Source organism: Herpailurus yagouaroundi, unplaced genomic scaffold (genome assembly GCF_014898765.1).
Source record: "Herpailurus yagouaroundi ecotype Mexico unplaced genomic scaffold, PumYag 164, whole genome shotgun sequence".
In the NCBI taxonomy this organism is placed as follows: Eukaryota; Metazoa; Chordata; class Mammalia; order Carnivora; family Felidae; genus Herpailurus; species Herpailurus yagouaroundi.
Window position 1 is genome coordinate 11,901,872 of NW_024412405.1, and position 6,188 is coordinate 11,908,059.

Below are 6,188 nucleotides of genomic sequence, written 5' to 3' on the forward strand. Positions count from 1 at the left end.
CCCCTAGAGCTCCTCCTCACCCCAGCCCTTCCCCTCTTGCCATATTACCAAGCTTTGTCCACTCTTTGGCTGTGCTTGCCAGAGCACGTGAACAGAGTATGGTTGGCTCATCCAACCTATTTAATCTTGAGTCATTTCTGGATGTCTGTCCTGTCACTGATTTTTGGTGTCCTGTATAGGGGCAGGCATTATGTCTTCTTGCTGCAAACTGTGGAAAGTCAGTGGAATATTATTAATGACTTTTTTTTTACAGAAACAAACAATTAATGACTTTAAAGAATTAATGAGGGGGGCATCTGGTTGGCTCAGGTGGTAGAGCATGCAACTCTTGATCTTGGGGTTGTGAGTTTGAGCCCCACATTGGGTGTAGATATTACTCAAAAATAAAATAAAAAAAAGAAAAGAAAAGAAAAGAAAAGAAAAAGAATCAATGGAATCCTAGAGCAAAAATGTGGGCAAAGTTTGGGCAGAGGCATGGGGAGGTCAAGTATTCCATCTTTGGTCAAGGCTAGAGGAGATAACAGAGCCATGGAAAGGAATCCTTTGGGCAGAGAGCCCTGTGGGGGAAAGGAGAACACCAAGGATGTCTGGTTAACGGGAAAGAGGCAGGAGGTAGGGCAAAGGAGAAAAGAAAAGTTGGGAGAAGAAGGCTCCATCAGATGCAAGTTCTTATTGTAGATTCTCTTGATTTCTTCAAATCTTAGTTCAAAAGACAGTAAACTTGGGACTTCTGATGTATTCCTCAGGCTGGCAGAACTCTTGAGTGAAAGAGGATTAAAAATCTAGATCCTAGGGGCGTCTGGGTGGCTCTGTCGGTTGAGTGTCCGACTTCGGCTCAAGTCAGGATCTCACGGCTCCTAAGTGCTAGTTCGAGCCCCATGTCCAGCTCTGGGCTGACAGCTCAGAGCCTGGAGCCTGCTTCAATTTCTGTCTCCCTCTCTGTACCCTCCCCTGCTAGAGCTCTGTCTTGCTCTCTTTCTCTCAAAATAAACAAACATAAAAAAAAAAAAAATCTAGATCCTAGCACCTGGTAAATTCAAGACATTATCGAAATGAATGAATGTAATATTGCGACTGATTTTATTATTGGTTTTCAAACAGAAGGCACGTGTATGGGTGGTAATAATAGAAAAAGGGAAAACAGATTACTTACGCCCCCTCTCCCCAGCTACATCCAAGTAAGAAACTCAGGTTCAGGCTAGTTAAGAGTTTTAGAAACTATGAAAGACTGGAAATCACAAGAGAAATCTAGAAAAGAAAACCAGTGGAATAATTTTCAAAAATAGCTAATTCATAAATGTGTAAATTATTTTAATTTATTTAGTCATTATGCAATTGAAACACAAATCGGCATAGTGATTTCCCCAAATTCTATAGGCAAGGCAATACACAGGGGATTGGGCCGGGTACCCCACTGGGAACTTCCTGTTTCTATCCCTACATATCTTTCCCACAGGTGAGAATGCTTAGTTAATGCATATGAATACCTGGGATTGGCTTTTAGGGCAAAGAAAGTGCAAAAGGACACTGTGATGTGATGTGATGTGGTGTGGTGTGGTGTGGTGTGGTGTGGTGTGGTGTGGTGTGTGTGTGTGCGTGTGTGTGTGATCCTACCCATTTTACACAGGTGCCTTCCAGGAAGTATGTGCTTTTGAACTTCAGGTCTTTGAGCACCCATCCACCTCAAACCACTTGCCTCGCATTTGCTCCCTCAGAGCACATCGTGGCTTAGTTTATTCGTCCAGCACTGGCTTTGCCTGTAACCTTAGTGCGCTCTTCTAGAAAAAGATGCTTTATTACATTCAGACTAGGTTGTTCCTTAAGAAGTTGGTTTGTTTGGGCTCATTTTATTTGTCAAAATAGGAGATAGGCCGCTATGGAGCAATCATTTTGTGAAACCTTTCTCCACCCCCACCCCCACCCTCCCCATCTTTCTTTGTAAGTCAGAGCGATTTTGTATCACCCAAGCAACAAAGTGATTTACGCATGAAAGAGAGGGACAATCTATTCTAATGGTTAAGAGGCAGTAAAAAATATTTATGTGTGCCTGGCTGATGTTGACTTTTGGAGAGCAAGCATTCACTTGTAAAGCGAAAGCTGGGGGAAAATGTAAGATAGAAAGGCAGCCTTTGGGGTTCTAATTCTGAACACAGATTTTCTTAGGAAAAAAAATTATCTCCATTGTTTTGGTTTCAGATTCTGCATTTGTCAGACGGAGTTGTTAGCTTTGAGTCTTCCGTCAACATTGCTGGGAGGAGTCGGAGCTGACTTTCCTAAGGCTGTTTCTCAGACCCAGGGGTGGGGGGGCTTGGAGGTTGGCAGTCTGGGGAGAGGGGATGGGGCGGTGCTAGGCGGCTCCCTGGGGCACGGGTTGGGGGGTGGGGCAGGCTGTTGAATCTGAACTCTTCTGAGGCCTCAGCTTTTCCTTTTATCTTCCTTAGTCTCTCAAGTAATAATGCCCTTGTGAAGCAAAATATTTTTTAAATTAAAAAGCAGCAGATGGTTGTGTATGCTTGTCTCGTTTTCCTGCCAGCATCCTGCACCTCACAGAACCCTACCTGCAGCCTTGGGTGTGCAGCAGATTTAGGGCTGATGGGTCGGATTGTAATCTGCGTGCACCCCAGCTGATGAATCGGTGGTAAAGCTTTGCTCGGTAATATTTGTACGGAAAATGCAATGTTTGCACAATAAAGCTCTCCAGATTTTTTAAGCCGTAGGAGTGAGGCCAGTTTACAATCAATGATAACAGGTTTCCCGCGCTGCCATTACCACAAATAGTATCTTATTTCAGCAAAATGGTGGCAGTCAGCGGGAGGTCCAACAATGCAGATTTTAATCAGAAAATTTAATTTTATATACAATTCACAGTTTGTGCACGGTGAGAAATGTTTCTCACTGCATGAACTTTCGGGACTAGGCTCTGAGCAAAAGGAGTTTCAATTTATGTAACGCCTTTCTCAGCAAACAATGCCCCAAAGCACTTGCTGGTAATATATGGCTCGTGCTGCTGCTCAGGAAGCTACTGCGGCAGTCTTTCTTAAAATTACCCAGGATATTTATTTGGAGCAATTAAAAGAAGCACTACATTCCACACAAATCCGTTTTTAATGCAGACATTAAATTGGCTGATGGTTCAACGCGGACTCTGTGAGACTGCTACCGCCCGGTCCGCTCTCTGCCCAGATTTGCTCCCTTGTAAGGCAACTTTCCGCCCGGGCTCATTTCATTTTCCCAGTTAACTTGTAAAACTCTCAGAAGAGAAGTCTATAATGTTGACAGGGCCTTTACATGAAGGGCCCTGGATTTGGAGGAGCTGAATCGCAGGCCTGGCCCAGGAAGTAGTGGACACAGGGAGGAGAGGAAGGTCACACGCTGTCCCGCAGATGACCCAGAAATGCCAGCCCTTGACTAATTTGCTGTTCTTGAGCAGAAGCAGGGGCTAAAGGGTGCCAGGCTGCTTTCTCTAGAAGGACAGCAGGACCTGCTCCTCTCTGTGAGGGTGGGGGGATATCACTCACATACTTGGTAAGAGCAGGCAAAGAGTCAGAGAGAGGAGGCGGAGGGGAGAGGCAGGCAGAGGGAGAAGGCCATGGCTAAGCTTTACAGGGCACAACCCTCCCATTTGAGGAAGGGACAGGAAGTGGTAATTGAGTCTTCCATACCAAGGTCCAGTGGAAGGAGGTAATGAGAGTGGCTCCAGAAATGGAAAGTCTTAGTTAAGTCAGCCCCTCATTAAGAGGAGCTGGAGAAGGTGGACAGGTGGGATGTCATCCACTTGGTCTCATCCCTGGTCCCCGCCAGGAGAAGACACCTCTCCGCTTATGGGAGCAAAGTGCCCCCTCCATTGTTCCCTAATAGGGTCTGTGATGGAGTCCTTGCATGCACCTTGGGGAATCCCTTCACTGTCCATCCCCCAAACTGGTCTTCACCTCTTCCCCAGTGTTGGAGCCTATGTGACCTTGAGTTCACAGACAGTTAGTCTTGTGTTAGGGGGAGGGGGAGGTAACAGTGGCCTCAACAGGAGCATCCCAGCCCTGTTTTATATTATGCTGGGACCTGTGGATGAAGTCATGAAGGCACTGTGACAGGCTGGTGGGAAGACAGAGCTGGGCTTAGCAATATGGCATGTGCCATTTACTGGGAGGCTGCTCTGTTACTCCAGCAGAGAGAGAGAAAGAGAGAGAGAGAGAGATCCCATTTTCCCAGGAAGAATCAGATTCTGAGACTCAGAGAAGTTAAGTAACTTGCTTAGCTGAGGTCACAGAGGGCCGTGGACACACAAGGGAGGGCAGAGTAGGACCAGCTCCATTAGTGTTCTCTCAGGAGTGGGGTCTGGCAGGGCATTTCAGGAGCTGGCCTTCAGTCCTGGGAGCAGGCAGTTCCACTGTGGCTCCGCAGCAGGGTGCCTGGAAGGGAAGGCTGTCCTGTGTTCCCAGGGGGAAACTAACCCCGAGGCTAACCTTAAGATAAGTTTTAGGCCAGAGATACAATAGGCCCTGGTTAGTAGTCAATGCCTGGGGCCCTGTTTGGAAAATAATGTAGAGCCTGAATCTAGACTCAGTGGGAAAGGATACTGAGGTTGATTAGCAACGTCCGTCCTCCCTCGACCAGGGAGGAGGGAGTAGTGGTTGTTTAGAATGGATTTGCAATCCTGGTTTAGGTACCCTGGCTTTGATGATTTTTTTCATTCTGTCAAATGCTCATTATTTTCCATACACAGATAGGAATCTCACCTCTCCTTCCCTATTAACCTGAGCCCATAGCTTTGGAGTTGCATTTGGTCATGCATCTTATCTGGGGAGAATATTCAGGCATGCACAGAGAAAGTTAGAGAGTTCTTAATGAGAGTCAAATTCAAAGAAGACAGGAAAGATTTATTTCGCATATGTTTATGATGGTATGAAGTATGAGCTTGGCACTTTCCTAAGTGTTTTACAGATATTAACTCAATTATTCTTTATCAAACGCCTATAAGATAGGTCTCCGTATTATCCTCATTTTACAAATGGAATGATTAAAGCCCAGAGAGGCTAAGCATCTTGTCCAAGGTCACACAGCTTTGTGAATTCAAGCAGTCCAATGCCAGAGTCTATGTGATTAAATTACAGGGTGTTGCCTCTCTGCAGTGTACATATTTCTGTTTTGCTTTCCATGTGGTATCGTGCTTTCTGTGCTTCATGCTGGTTTTCCAGACTAGAATGGGAAGTTGTAAAGTAAGGAATTATGTGTTACTGAGTATAAGCACCTGAAACAGGAGGAACTTCAGGAGGAACTAAGACATGAGTACGGACGATCAGTAAGATGACTGTAGGAATCAGTCACATCGTGTTTGAGTCTTTCTCTATTTGTGGGTCTGGCTCCACCACCAGGGTGAGCTGCCCAGGGGAGGGACCCGGGTTACATATCTTCATATCCCCAGCATCTAACACAATAGAGAGGAGACTATCTTTCCTTTGTTTCCTACTTCATTAACTGATTCATTGATTCACTCAACAAAAATGTATTAAGGGCAAGCACCATGGTGGATGCCAGGAACGAACAAGTAGACAGCCCTTCTGTCTCTGTGGTTTGATTCCTACCTCGCAAGAGAATGTGTATAAAAATGATGTTGACTTTCTTGAAACGGGACACATTTGTCTATTTTACCAAAAACAACAGGAAGTTACATATCATTGCAAGCTATCGAGTCCCTCCTTATTGCTGTGTGTGACCAAGTAAAGTTGCAAACAGTCACTTTATTCCGATTTTACTTACCAAAGGCAGTGGTCGTCCCGATTAGTCAGATCTAATACTTACAGTTAAGAGAAAGCTCTTCTGGTGTAGGTAGAGCTGGTGGAAGAATTATCGGGCTCCCACAATGCGAGGTAGGGTTGTTTCTGCCCCTTTTGTTATAGGAAAAGCTTCAAGCATTATTAAGTGATGACAGACAGGATACTTGGCTTCTGGTATATCTTTGAAGGCCGGCTTGTAGCGTGCTGCCTGGAAGCAGGAATGATTCCACAAATGGTCAGGGAGCCACCTAAACCGCCCTTCACACCAGGTCAAGGTGTGGAAACAGTGCAGTTGGGCTCCACCCTGGAAGGAGAGCTGGCGTGGACCGTTACAGTTTCCAGAGTCCCTTCTTCTACCCCCAAGGCAGTATCTCAAAAATTCTCTCAAACTGCTTTTCCCATTCTCTGAGGCTATTA

General features: G+C 45.6%; 1 protein-coding gene across 1 annotated transcript in view; it reads right to left on the minus strand.

The window, feature by feature from the left end:
* Positions 1–1,057: 1,057 nt before the first annotated feature.
* CLYBL (citramalyl-CoA lyase) overlaps positions 1,058–6,188 on the minus strand; it is a 277,204-nt gene continuing 272,073 nt past the window's right edge. The window contains exon 9 of the mRNA XM_040487161.1: positions 1,058–5,979. The gene's annotated coding sequence lies outside the window, so the exon portion shown is untranslated. The remainder of the gene's footprint in view (positions 5,980–6,188) is intronic.